This window comes from Colias philodice, chromosome 22, assembly GCF_061535455.1.
Source record: "Colias philodice isolate Cphi_HAF_F1 chromosome 22, ilColPhil1 Martin Lab GWU primary, whole genome shotgun sequence".
Classification (NCBI taxonomy): Eukaryota; Metazoa; Arthropoda; class Insecta; order Lepidoptera; family Pieridae; genus Colias; species Colias philodice.
This window is the reverse complement of record NC_143107.1, coordinates 6561948-6577821: the sequence shown is the minus strand read 5'-3', so window position 1 is coordinate 6577821 and position 15874 is coordinate 6561948. Positions and strand designations below refer to the sequence as shown.

General features: G+C 31.4%; 1 protein-coding gene across 1 annotated transcript in view; it reads right to left on the bottom strand.

Annotated features, from left to right (window-relative positions):
* The window catches only part of LOC149478495 (cell adhesion molecule Dscam2-like), a 77000-nt gene extending 63018 nt beyond the window's left edge, over positions 1–13982 (bottom strand). The window contains exon 1 of the mRNA XM_089709264.1: positions 13880–13982. The gene's annotated coding sequence lies outside the window, so the exon portion shown is untranslated. The remainder of the gene's footprint in view (positions 1–13879) is intronic.
* Between the last annotated feature and the right edge of the window lie 1892 nt (positions 13983–15874).

Genomic DNA, 15874 nt, shown 5'->3' with positions numbered 1-15874 from the left:
ACGAATACCCGGGCATTGCTGAAAAAGCTATCATAGCATTACTCCCATTTGTGACAACTTACAGATGCGAGGCTGGGTTTTCAGCGTACGCCTACACGAAAAATAAGTTTAGGAGTAGGTTGAATGCTGCACCAGACCTCCGCATCCAATTGTCGGACATAAAACCTGACTTCGATGTAATTTTAAGGAAAACTATGAAGAGATTTCATTCATCACATTAAAATTTTTGTAATTACCTTTTCTTCTAACTAAGTAAATATTTTTATCTTAAAAAGTCTTTCTCTTAACATCAAACTTTGCGGACACCAATCCAAAAAGCCTCAGATGGTGTGATTTCACGAAAAAAAATGTTGCTGTTAAGGCGGAAATATACTTACGTGGCGTGGCATGTCGTGGCGCGCCAGGATCATACGTTTTCATACATTTGACAGGACGTGACACGACAAGGCATACACGTATGTCTTTAACCATATTAAATGTATGAAACCGATATGCTTCTGGCGCACTACCATACGCCACGAGATGTAAGTGTATTTCCGTCTTTAGTTTACTTCTTACTAAAAGCTAGGGTTCCGCCGAAAAATGGTGAAACAAAAAGGGTTCCGAAGCCAAAAGAATTCGGGAACCGCTGATCTAAGGGACTGGAGCACTGCGGATAAAACCGCAGGGCACAGCTAGTTTTTATAATGTGTTTGTTTTTAAATTTTGTAAAGGTGTAACGTATCTGCGTGTTTCCTTTTTAAAAAGTCACATTCAAATTTTCATTCCTTAAAATAAAAATTGCTTCTTTCATTACCTAACAAAAAAATTCACACTCATAATTTCAAAAAGCGTATCTAATAAGCAAAGGATTTTTCGCTTTCTTTGACCACGAAATATACACTGTTATACAGGGTGTTCATTCATGAACAGTGACCAGCGAGTATTTACCATCGAGCACCGAACCTAAAACCAAATTTCTAAAATATTTACGCTACCGCGTACAACGCGTTTAAATAAATAATAATAGTTTAAAAAAACTAAAAAACACGCTTTTTATAGAAAACCGAACTAAAAAATAGAAAATTTTATCAAATTAGTGTATTGTCATCGGTCCTCAATAAATCTACAAAGTTTGAACGAAATCTGGCCGTTTAAAGTGGGTCAAAATCGCGCCCAAAGAAGTCGGTTACAAACATACAAACATACAGGTGAAGCTAATATAAAGCGTGTAATAATAAAAATGGAAACCTCTTACAATCTGATACCCATTGAAATAAGAGATTTTCAACTTTATTCATCTTAAAATAGCCGGTAATCCGTCAAAGGGCTTTAGAGGGTCTTAAGCCTTAAAGTAAACAAACATATAAAAAACGACTTAAGCCTCAGAGTGGCTCTTACATCGCTAAGTCTCTACAGAGGTTTTCATGTTCCGTCCCTTTTTGAAACAAATCTGTCAAGTTTTCTTATGTTTTGCTTTTAACAACCGTCGTTAATAGTGTTGTAAGATTTCTAGCTAGTTTTTCAGTGTAGGTATGTGTATGTAAATAGTTGAATTAGTAAACAATAAAATGAACAGATAAAATATAATAAAATCCGTATAAAACAGAAGAATAATACATCGAAATATACATATTACTAGCGGTCCGCCCCGGCTTCGCCCGTGGTACATATGAAAAATAGATGTTGGCCGATTCTCAGACTTACCCGATATGCACAGAAAATTTCATGAGAATCGGTCCACCCGTTTCGGAGGAGTATGCAGACTAACATTGTGACACGAGAATTTTATATATATAAAAGATATTAATTATAAATCTCGTTGTATTTGTAATCAAACTCAACTTGACCAATTATTATGAATTATTAGTGTATATTCTTTATGTCTGAAACAAAATGTACAAGTAAAGCGCTTTGAAATGATACCAAACACGGCATATTTATCTTAAATTTATTTTTTTACTCTGTATGTTTTGTCCGCTAGAGGGCGCCACATTAGATTTTATGAAACCCCATATAGCCTATAACCAGCGGACAATTAAGACGCTTCTAATGATATGTTATTTGTCGAATTCTGATAAGTAGTTTAGAAGTTACGAGGGAACAGATGAACATACATACATAGCCTGTCAAAATCATAACCCTCCTTTTGCTTTCCCGTAGTTGGGTAAGTGGGCTTTACTATAACTTCAAAAACAAGGTTTGCCTGTAGAGCTAGTTTACCAAATTTATGTAATAGATATTATTATATCTTACAACGTAACTATGCGAGTTTTAAGTTAATTTACGATACAATCATCTAATCCCTACTTCCCTACTAATATTATAAATGCGAAAGTAACTCTGTCTATCTGTCATTTTGATGAAATTTGGCACAAACAATCTTTAGACCCTGACAAAGAACAATATTATAGGTAGGGATGTAACGATACCGATACCGATACCGATATATCGGTATCGCCGATAATAAATCAACCGATACCGATATTTTTTATTAAATTCTTTCTTTTCTTTTATGTTTTTGCATTGTATTCATTCATATTGTTTTATTTCTGTTTCTGTAATAGTGTTAAGGAAGAGCGGAACCTCCTGACACAAGCATTTTATTTGCTTACTAGGAGTGTTCCAATCACAAATTTGTTTATGTAAAGGAAAGAAAGAAATAATTTTGAATTTTTTTAATTTTTAACGTGATAACGTTTTTAAAATCGTTTTAGTCGGGTGACATGTTCATAAACTTGTGTCACACCAAAACCTCACGAGCGCGATCGCAGGTATAACGAGAGAGAGACGGACCGATCTCCCGTTTCATCTCGAGCGCTGCCACTGCATTATGTTATCACGTAAACATCTCGATCGTAAACCTACTTTACAAACAACCAATTTTTTTGATATCAAATAATTCAAAAATCCGCGCCCAATGAACGATGCGGGAGGCCGCCCGCGCGTGCGCACTTTGTTTTCTGAAAAAACTCTACCAATTATAGTAAACTTTTATTAGGTACTGATTGTATGTGTATTACTTAAAGTTTAACTGACTTCGTAAAATAATAATATGTACTAAAATAAATGGTTTTGTTGTTTTTTGATTTGGCATTTTTATTTAAAAGAATACGATTAACAGTTGTCTCTGTTAAATGTTGGTAACTTTTTATGCATAATTCACTATTTATTTTTCTACCAAGCCATCAATATCGGTATCGGTATCGGTATCGCCGATACATTACTACAAATATCGGTATCGGTATCGTATCGGCAAAATCATGTATCGTTACATCCCTAATTATAGGCTACCTTTTATCGAAACACCACGCAGGCGGAAGCTAGTTAACCATAAAAAGACGTGTGGCACTCGGGGACTGCCGCGGTAAAGCTATTGCATAGCATGCCTTCAAGCCACACCTCCGTGTCCGTCGGAGTGGGGAGCGTGAGGTTTTTTCGTTACGGAATTTCTCGATTCGGTCCCCGCGCTCAAGGCCCGCGATAGAAGCTATGCAATAGCTTAATATTCGTAACTTTAGATAATATGCCCACGTACAATATACATGCATATGCATATTCCATATATTTTTCAAAATAAACTATAAAAGAAGACGTTGAGAAAACCCTTTTAACTTGGAAACATTTTTCCTACATAAGAATCATAAAATATACATATTTATTTCCAAGAACTACTCATACGATAGATTCAACCTTCGTAGACTCTTAAAAGGTTTTACAAAATACAGTTACAATTTTTACTTATATGATAATAAAAATAACATTTTCTACGTTCATTTTTTATGAGATGCTGAAGTTTCTTTTTAAATATCACAAACAACACTATCATTGTATTTTCTTGTGTATGCTTTTTGAATGTGAAAGTAATGTCTGTTTGTCACGCTTTTACGCTTAAACCACTGAACTGGTTTTTATGAAATTTGGATCAGAGGTAGATAATTACTTAAACTTATAGAAAGGATTACCTACTTTTTTGTCAAAAAAAGAACTATATTGAAAATATATATCTGTAAATATTATGTTTACCACGTAATAACGTAAGCGAAGTCACGGGCGGTGAGTTAGTGTTCATATAAAACTACGCAACATTATACATTTGTATACATAGGTAGGTATATTTTGATCAATGAATACCAAGAAATACAAACAAGAGTGTAGGTATATAATAATATATTGTGTATGAATTGAGTTAATGTACAGTATAGTAGACAGCTGTAGTACACCTTCATTGACTGTTTCATCTATTTATTTATTAACCTGCTTTTATGAAGTTTATTTAAAAGGTAAAAACGATTCAAGTAGTTAACCCTATTTCAAATTATTCACAGTTGATTACTCAAATTATAATTTGCAATCTGAATTAGGTTTAAGCATCTACTTAGATTTCATAAAAATTCTCACGAAAATTTTAGGCCACTTCAATGGTAGTATCACAGTATTACAATATTATTTCCTACAGTAAGGAATCGCCTTTGATGTCGCGCGATGCCGCCGCCAGCGTAGGTACTTACGCTGCCACACGAAAATACGCTAGGGTTGCAACAAATGGGAAATAAAACAATTGTGATTATTAATATTATGATGAAATCATTTATTCATATGTACATTCAAAATAATTGCGATTATTAAATCTGATGTAATTATTTGTTCATAAATATATAATTATAGATATTGCACTGCTAAATATTATTTACGTGGACACTTTATTTTTGGATATTCTTAATTGTATATTATAATTTATAACATTTAACTAAGTAATGCATTCGCATTGGGATGTACAATCTGATTAGAAAATAATGAGGACAACATATACATAGCTTTGATTTTAATTCAACAGATACAATTAGGTAATACAATCTTTCTGAAATATTGTTTCCTTCTGGGATTTCAATGTAGATTTACATCCGTAAACGGAACAGTTTGTGCGCGCCATAATAGAATATGTAAGTACCTTTGTATAATAAAATTATTACACAAAAAATACGACTGCGTCGTCCTTTCGCGATAGGTAAAGCAATCTCAGCGTGATTGCTTTACGCGGCCCGCGTCGCCCGACCCCTGCCAGTTCCCCTCCGTTTCTCTGCACAAGTACATTCGTCGCACTACTGTAGGATGGTAATACTGTGGTAGTATAATAAGTTTAAACTAGAAAAGCAAACAAACAATTCCATAATTCACGCTCAAATAATAAATTAACAAAGAAACGTGGAAATTTTATGAAAAATTTAAAATATCTGAGCGGTTGAACTTATTCCCTTTGAAGGTTTTTTAAGTGTCTGAAATATTTTAGACAAAGCGTTGATTTTCCTTTGAAAAAGCTTTGCTTTAGCGAATCTTTTACCGGTAAATATATAATAGTAGGACTTTGTAAGGAAGCGGAATTAATTACTGTCAGTAATATGGTGAAATTTTCTTCAGTCATCGCTGGAATTTTGTTGGTTTTGTCAAGAATGTAAGGTGTTAATCGAAAGGGCAAGATCCTTGGACAGTTTGTTTAATCTATACCAATATTATAAAGCTGAAGAGTTTGTTTGTTTGAACGCGCTAATCTTAGGAACTACTGGTCCGATTTGAAAATTTTTTCGGTGTTAGAGAGATCATCAACAGAGGCTATATATATTATCATCTCGCTAAGACCAGCACGAGCCGAGTACAGACTGCGGGTAAAAAGCCGCTTCTCTGCCTGTACAATAAATTAATTCCGAGCTATTATCCCCTTTATCATATAAATCTGCTTAGATTAAACTAATGAAGTAGTAAGACACATTGTAAAAAAGACTGTTTGTAACACTACGTCTAACTTCATAATCCTTTTTATAACTAGAAAGTTTCTCGCATTTTATCCTATCCTACTAATATTATGTGAAAGTTTATGAGGGTGGATGTATGAGTATGTGTATGTGTAGGTGTGTATGTTTGTTACTCTGTCACGCAAATACTACTCAACTGATTACAATGAAATTAAGCACACATATAGAGGGTAACTTGGATAAACACATAGGATAGGTTCTATCCTGGAAATCCCACGGTATCGGGAACCATTCGGGTTTTTCTTTGAAAACATGGGCGAAGCCGTGGGCGGAAAGCTAGTACTCTGTATATATCGATCCGTGGTTAATAAAGTAAAATATTCAGAGGGAATATATTGTGATACAAAGTTTCCTAATTAGGCAACTTCATCGCAAATACGGGGGATAATACAAAAGTTTGTTTTTTAACAAAGGGTCTTTACAAACTTACTGTTTTTAACTTTCAAGGGATTGTTTATTTTGTTCTCTATGGGGTTTTGTCATTGCTGCATAGTTTTTGTGTGTGTGTGTTAAAAGTTTGTGTTTATTTATAGTGCAAACGGATAATTATCGCGTTTTCAGCAAAGTATACTTTCTATTCAATTTTACACATTGTTAAAGTTTTTGTGTACCTACTAAAGTTAGTGGTTTCAAAAATAATGTGCAATAATTAAATAGATTTTTAATTATCTGTTAATTATCAACATCACTAGTACTGCTTTTTATAGGAACATTGTAAGCACACAGTAAGGAAATTGATAGCACCAAGAACTACAAATTTTATGACATTGACGCAATTAATGTCATTGTCATCTGTCAATTCGACACAGCGTGGTGGATCAACTGTGTCCACGTAGTAATTGTATTCTCTTTGCTGTGTCCCTGCAGTGGGAACAAATATGGGCTGAAGATGATGATGATAGAATTATACGGGCTTTAAGATAGTACCTATATCTAACGCATTAGATACGTAAGGCTTGATTACAATCAACACATTAAATCGTTTTTGAGGTAAGCAAAAATTTAAAAAATACTTTCGTTGATGTTATAATAATATTAATAGTCCTTGGAAAGAGTATCATATAATATATTATTATTACTGTAGTATAGTCTAGTCTTGGTAAGTTTTCAAACAACAAACAAATATTTAACGATTTCATTATCGAGTCAACTGTAAACTTATTCCGAAGAATTAATAAGAGGAAAATACTGCTTCAAACGTTTCACAAAACTTTAAAGTTTGAGAATATGAATTTAAGCCTTTTTAAATAGTTGAAACCGCAATTTTATTGAAGTCTGAACTTATACAGAGATTACATAAATTGCGTGTAATGAATACACTTCTCATAAAACGTTGAATATAATTTGAATGTGAATATGCAAAATGCAAAACTAGATTACTACCCGTGACTTTGTTTGCTTTGTCTTAACAAATTACGTAATAAAACCTTGATAACCTTGGTGAAAACAGAATAAAGCAGTGATTTTTTAGTTCGTTATTAAAAGACACACAAACAACCGTGGCGGAATACTTTGTATTTGTCCTTTATAATATGTGTTAGTTATATGTTTATTGCAAAATAAGTAATATACTATTAAACTATATTTGAAAGAAGACAAACACATCTGGTAATAAAAAATATGAGCCCAAACCAAATAACTATAACTACGATCAGTTAATACGTTTTCTTCATAACTCTTTATTCGATATTAAATAAAAGGATAATGATGGAAACTTTGTACAGTACTCCATTGGCAAAGTTGTGAATTTCCCCCAAGTTTGTTTGCAAAGACTTTTTTCTTTGCAAAGCTTTCATTGCATGATATAGTTTAACTTTGCATACTGGACTTTGAGAATATATTTTATTCTGCGAATATTATTTGTATTGGTATTGGTAAGAAAGATATTGATTTTTTGCGTTCAATTTTTGCCGTTCTTTTCGAACAAAAAGTTTGTGTGAACCAAGTGTAAACTAATATTCATATACAAATATGTGTTGTATTTCTAGAAAAAATGGTATATGGGTGATTATACAAAAATGGGGTAACTTTTGAGGATATTTTGTTTACTATATTTTTTATATCAGATTGTTACAAATTAGGGTGTATATGATAGCTAATCTAATGAATATATTGTTCCAAATCGGGCCAGCCAGTTTTTTAAGTAGATTGTGAGATATTTTAAATTTTCTGAAATTGGCCTCCAGGGGACTGACGAGGCTAACATGGTACTGATAAAAAACACAATTTTGTAATATTCTTAAAGAAATTGAATGAAAATTACTACAAATCTCTCAGTTTTAATAATGGCACATGTCTTTTAAGTATTAAAATCACTTAGTTACGTTTAAAAATGATAATTAATAATATGTGATACTGGGAAAAAACAATGTCTCAAGTTTCAAAACAGCCTTCTGACATTTAACGCTACGTGAATATTCTTACTCTCTTACTTAACTTTTTCTACTTTGACTTAGTTTTACTTGATATTTCAAGTAATTCACAAACAATAGAAACAAAAAAACGGCCAAGTGCGAGTTGGAGTCCTAAAAAACCTATTTTTTATTATGTTTGTAACTAAAAATTTACACTTTTAGCAATTTTTCCTTATCTGTGTTATAAAGACGTTGCTATTTACCAAGTAGAAGTAAACTATATAGCAGTTTATAGTAGACTGTATACACTGCAAGCATCCTGTGTGTTTTTTATTCCCTTGCGAATATTTAATTTTGCGGAAATTTGCAGTATTAACGGATGTAGGTATCTTTTGATTGCGTTGCGTTATAAGTTTGATTTTTTTACAGCCCCAAGGGTTCTTAATCTTGAGTATCCAATATAAATTTCAGATTGATACCTCCACGCGTTCCAAAAAAAACGTCTTAACAGACAAACGGACAACAAAGTGATCCTATAAGGGTTCTGTTTTTTCCTTTTGAGGTTCGGAGCCCTAAAAATCTACCAATATTTATGTTAAAAGTACTAATTATAGTAAAATTAAAAACCAAAGTCTCGAATGAAAGTCTCATCTGAGTTTTCATAAGAGCCCCTTGACATTTTTATAATGTTATTAAGTATATTAATTAACTTTTATGTTATTTTGAGGTAATTTTACTTCACAGTAATATACGTATACGTATTTATCTGATAAATATAAAAAGCTATGCCCTGAAAGCATCAAAATCAATAATTAAAATAAAATAAGATCTTATTTAATAAAATTATTAGTAGTTTGTTTCAATAGCTCTTTTCTTTGCTACTCTTTCTTAAATGTTTCTTCCCTAGTCAAATTCAGGTTCTTTTAGCGTGGCGCATGATGTTTTAAACTGAAATATAAAATAGAAATGCTTATACCAATAGCAATCAAGATAAAAGTTCTCAAAAACGACAGAATCATCAGTACTATGGGGTCGCGTCAGTCCTCTGGCACGATATCTGACAAAGGACTGATGCCAGCGGATTGATGAAAAGGGACTTAATATGAGGTTATAATCACAAATTATGTTTTTTTGCCTAATTTCTAATATCAACAAACTATATTTTTACAAATCATAGTTAACCATTTATAAATGAAAATAAAAATCGGATTAACAATAAAATAACGACTCACCATAGGACTGAAATGTTGACTGGCGCAGCAAGATTTTAGAGGACAAACACAACCCTAGCGCTGGTACAGTTATGACGGCCGTCAAAATATGCGGTGCACAAGTAACTTCATTACCAACATTAATACTTAGACAGGGATTTGACCTCGACTTGGTGATATTTAGCGAGAATTTCGAATTTAAAAAACACACAACGGACTGACTAGTGAAAACGATGACAAAGTTTAATTTTATTTTTTAAATAAAATGGAAAACATTGCGTTATGAAATTTGTAGTATATAATACTATGTACATCAAAGATTGTAGTGTTTTTGTAAGTTTTCTTAAATCGATGATAATGTTTAAACGATAGTCACTTGATTGTTTGTTTTCGGAGTTGTGACATGCCAAAGTACTGACATTTGAGGTATTAATTTATTTTTTTTATTCATTTGTATTTTAAATAAAGAAGTGAAATTGAGTGACCAAATAAAGGACGCTTCATTGTTTTAAAATAGATTGTTATTTGAATAAAATATAATAAGACTTTGTTTAAATTGGCTGATGACATCGAGTTACCCCATTTTTGTATAATCACCCATATCAATCTGAGACGTCGAACTTAATTTTTTTTTCAGAAACTTATTTATTAATGTTTAATATTTATTATTTACCTTCGTTGAACTTTTTTACAGTTTTTTAAATTACGACAGTAAAAAACATGTTATACAAATAATTATTTAATTTATAACAAACCGTTCAGATAATATACAAACATGAGTATTCTAAACCAAAAAATAAGCACATTTTTATCCTCACATACGAGTTTTTCATACAAATTATACTGAAATCTATTCTGCCGCTGCATAATGCATACAATAATGCGTATTATGCCCTTATAATACGCAGTGAAACGGACGTCTAATTTCCTCTCTTTATGTACCATTTATGATGATTTTCATCTTTGTTACCTGGTTGCATATATTGTGTTATTATGAACGTCCCATTATACTGTGAAAAAGTAATTTTTTTAGCCTGTAACGTGGTCTAAATCGGTTGACATAACTTGGTTGAATATTGGTCGAAAAATAAACAGATTATACAATTCCGATTGATTTTCTTCGTTGATTTTTCGAGATAAGAACTAGAACAATAAATCATAGTTATCGGAACAAGTAAGCAAACAATTTTCTTAGTATTTATGTACTTCGTAGATGTATTCGAATGTCGCAAGGAAGTGAGGGTATCAGAAATTTCACGAAATTCCTAGGGGTACCAAAAAATAACGAACAGTCTTGTTTATTACGTCTTTTTATAAAATTTTATTGATAAATTGTTTCACTAAATCTATATTGTAATAAAGAGTGAACGAATAAATATATTATTTTCATGTAACGTTAAGATCGTCGTTTAAAAAGCTTCTAAACTTATCTCTATTCAAACAACAATTTTACCGTAGCAAAAACTCACAAACTGATGCAACGCACTAATCCATCTAATTCTATAGTATAGAATAGCAAATGAGCAGTAGGCCCACTAGTACTATTAACCTGTTTAAATCAAATATCAACCAGACGGTCTACGTTATTTAAGTCCCTAATTTAAATTGTAAATTCCATCTGCTGCCGACGGTAGATGTCGCATCGTGCTTGTTATGCTGCTAATTAGACTCCAGATGGTGGTTTAATTTATATCTGTAAAGCTTATATATATCGTGAAATTTTGGGATTAAACGAGGTTTAAAGAGTGGGCTGAATGGCTCGTAAGTTTTTACTGTTTTGGGTCTGGGTAGTATAAAACAAAGTCGCTTTCTCTGTCCCTATACAATATTGAATATACATATTATCTTTGAAACTATAGTTAAACTTCTAGTAATATCGATCTTGATGTTTTTTTAGAGGAAGGTTGAAGTATATCATTTTTTACGTTTCATCATTTTATCATTTTTTAATTTTTTAGGTATAATATTATTATGTAGTGATATACAAAAGTAGCTATCCGCCCGTAGCTTCGCTCGCTTAGTCTGAAACCTAAAAAATGATATAGATACTTCAACCTTCCTCAGTAATAATATAAAACATAGTCACTTTCTCTGTCCCTAAGTCCCTGTGTATGTTTGAATCTTTAAAACTACACAACGAATAATATGATGCAGTTTAAAAAAAATGTATTTTAAGCGCAAAATCATGATTCAATATGCTCATAGTTTCCCTATTTTTTTAATTTCCCACATAAACTAGATATTGGTCTATTATGTAAAATAACTAATTAATAAATTCAAATTAATAATTATCGATAAACCAAACACTTCACATGTCAACAGTCAACTGTCCATATTCAATTAATTAATTGCATCTCATTAAGAGTTTTCAATGAGAAATTAAACAGTCAAAGAAAATGTAGTTTTATTTTTTGTATGGGATAGGATTGTAAGGGTTCGAGAAGGAGAAATTTTCGTTATCTTATTTCCATAAGCAAGGACTTATAATTCTTATAGATAGTTATGTTTGTTCTCTTGAGCTTAACTTTGTTGAATTTACAATTAATGAATTTATATTTTTGCCAGGTTCACACAGAGCTAGCAGCCTCAGGAAGCAGCTGCTGCGTGAAGCAGCCATCAGCCATGTAGCTTCGCCGAGAAAAATACGTTTGCTGTCGTTTTAGTCTAGTCTGATGGGCCTTCACAACCATGGGCAGCGTTGGCCCAACAAATGATCGTCGATGTTTGCCATTATGGCGATTATGAAAAAAAAATACAATGACGGCCGATTATAGACATTTAGGCCTATACTATCGTGATTGCCTCTACTAAACATTTGCAATCAACAAATTCCCTTAGCATATTATTCACACCAAAGAAAGTTTCCCCTCAAAAGTGTATAAAACTTTTATCACAAAAGTTATAAAATCGGAATAAAAAATCAAACCACTTGACAAGTTGGCGCCAATTAACGAAATTGCATTGCAAATAATGAATAGCTGTAATCCTATTAATTTGCTTTAATCACGTGTTCGAGTGTTAATGAGCACTACAATTATTTTAACGAATGTTTATTACTTTTTACTTGTGTTGAATAATTCTGCAAATTTGTATAGGAGAATATTTTAATATTTTTTACTTATCGGTAAAAACTAGTTCTCGCCAGCTATTTTATGAAGAAACTGCTTCTGATGGTACCTTTGTTTTGTTATTTCATCTATATTTATAATTTTATACGATAAATGCAAAAGTTCGAATGTTTGCATCGATGCTTACGATCACGCCAAATCCACTGAAATTGAAAGAGAATGAAAAAAAACTGATGAAATTTTACAGTGTTACCAGCTTATGTTGGGCATATATAGAACATAATATTATGGACTGATGCGTTTTTATTCGTGAATAAAACTGCGGGGCACAGCTAGCATATTGGTTTCTAATATTATGACAATTCAAAAGCTCTTCATAAATAAGTCTACCTCAATGATGAGTGTAGGTAATCATCGCTATCGTCAGATGTTTTAAACTTTTAGTAAAATTAATTAAAATAAAATGTAATCATTGACAAGAGTAGAAAAAAAACTTTACTTAAATAGTGTTTTACAATAGATATAACATAGAGCTTTCAACTAGGACTGTGGGTCTATTAACATATTTACCTTTAAAAGGTTCGGTAAAATCTAACTAATGGGAATCAACATAAAAGTAGTCTAATCCATACTAATATTATAAATGCGAAAGTAACTCTGTCTGTCTGTCTGTTACTCAATCACGCCTTAACTACTGAACCAATTTGCATGAAATTTGGTATAGAGATATTTTGATACCCGAGAAAGGACATAGGATAGGTTTTATCCCGGAAATCCTACGGGAACGGGTTTTTCTCTGAAAACGCGGGCGAAGCCGCGGGCGGAGAGCTAGTAGGATATAAATAAAGGTTAACAATGGTTTTAAACTAGATAAGAATTTATAAGTGAATTCGAAATTTAAAATAAGTTCAAGCATAATATTATGAAGCGTAAAAATGTTACAATACATGTTACATCCATACATTATCGTCTCTATAAACATTATTGATAAAAAAGCAAAAGTACAAAGAAATTATTTAAAAGCAGCGGATTTGTGAAATTAATATTTTTTTTATAAAATTTAATTATAAAAACTAGATGGACTTTATTGTTGTATGTTCTAGAAACACATTCCAAATTTAAATAATTTTCCAACACGATTTACATTTTACATAGTGTATGTAATGAAATAAAATTATAACTAAGCTTAATTATAACGCACACAACAATAGAAAGAGCTATTATAATGTATGTAATTTTTAATCGAAGAATAATAATTAATAATTATGATATATTATGTATGGAAAAATATAACTTAAACGTTTTTGTTCCGTACAAAGAAGTTTCATATAATTTTATAAAATTCAAGTTTACATGAATGATAACATTCAATAAATAATATTTTATAAACAACCAGTTCATAAATTACTACAATAACACTACGGTCTATCATTATTAATAATCCATCAATAACCCACCTCTTAAAATCCACAAGACCACAAACAACATTTCACAAACCGAATTCAAATTTCGAAAACGCGCGCGAACTTCGTGGAGCGACAAACACAACCTCCTCGTTCCACACCTCGAATCGTACTGATTTTGAAATTCCCTACATAGCCATATCCCGAGATATCAGTCGACTTTCCAAACATTTTCATTCCCAATATGGAATCAGAGGAAACACGATCCAGATTGGAGTGTGCGCCAACACAATAAGGATTATAATCGCATGAACATAATAGGGGTGTCAGTATTCGGGCAATCTGATGTGGACGTCGTAATTTGTGAGCGGAAGGAAAACCATCAGGAATACTGAATTCGGGAAATGTTCAACCCTAATGTTGCTTTGAGGCCGTTATTTTCGTAATGGCGTAGTTTTGTATACGGTTATTCGGTAAGTTAAAAGATAATTCCGTTTTAATACAGGTTTGGTTTAATTGAAAATTTCAATCAGTGTGAGCTGAGGACCCTTATCGGATATGTAGCCATAACACCAACATTGTTTCAAAATAAATTAACGTTTGGTAATAGATTTTTTGTACGGTTATAAAAACTTAGTATACATGTTATTTTTGAAGCATTATAAATTTATAAGTACTAAGAAATGACAAAAAGAGCAAAAAAAAATTTGTTTATAAATAGAAATTGTTTAATCAAACTGTACTATCTTTCGCGATAAAATCAATTTAAATTTTAACAGCAAGTTTGGCGTACATCCAAGATAGGTAACTCTTACATTCGTGGTTTACCGTGTTTTCTTTAAATTAAGTTAGTATGTAATATGTTAACAATTTTAACAAAACTTAAAAATATAGTAAAGATTTTCATTTTTTTTTATTTAAAGGCAATTTAGTTTTATTAGTATTATACAATTATACATGTTAACATGTAAATAAAATATGTAGTAAGAAAACTTTAAAGCGTTACGTTGAGAAAGGTATCGTTAAAAAGCTCTTATACATTAAAGTTTCCAATAAATTCTGTTGAATACGTGTGTTATGTTCGATATAAGCCTCGATTACACTTTTTCTTTTCCTTTCTTTTTAAAATTGTGAAATATTTAAATAAGTTAGTTAGTTACTATCATAAAAAATTAAAAGTTTAAACTCTTTTATAAAGAAAGTTTTTCAGATTAAGCGTAGTGATTGCATTTTCTTTAAAAACTATCATTAAGCGGTATTCCGTATATATATTCTGCATTCTGCCATATTTTCTGAACTATTTTAATTCGCTGAAAAAACGTTATAACCTGAAGGGCTGAACCTATTTAAATCCTACTTTCATAATATGATAGAGGGGTTCTTACCATCATAATATTAAGTGTTATATCTATTATTATCAAATAACCAGTACAAAGTCGCAAACATTTACTAGTTAATGCAAAATGTATTTGATTGATTTTATCGTACAATTACCAACTTCTAAGAAGCTGTTATCGACTAAAGTGTAATGTTGCAGCTGCACACATACATAATTTACATTTATATAGCCTACACTACATACATAATTTATTTATTTATTTATTTATTTATTTATTTACATACAAAGTTATACATACAAAGTTATATATTGTAGATGTAGTACTTTGAACTGTATACTGTGGAGATTTTGATTTATAGAATAGGATAAGAAACACTTATTTACGAACTACTAATTTTAAAAAAAACTCTGTCATATTTTGAATTCAGATCTTGGATTATAACTATGTTAAAACCATTATAATCGTTTTAAGCGTTAATAAATCAACATTTAAACAAAAATACACAAGTTCACATTTGTTAAATTTTCAGATTTATAACATTCTAATTTCATCAATTCAGGCTCCTGAAAAACAGTTAACAACTATATAAGGAGCCTGGGTCATTAAGTTTTTGTAACATATTATAATGGTGTAAATAAATGATTGGGGGGGGGGGGATTATTTATTAGAACTGTTTGTAATATTTTAATTGCTTTTCACTTTTTAAGAT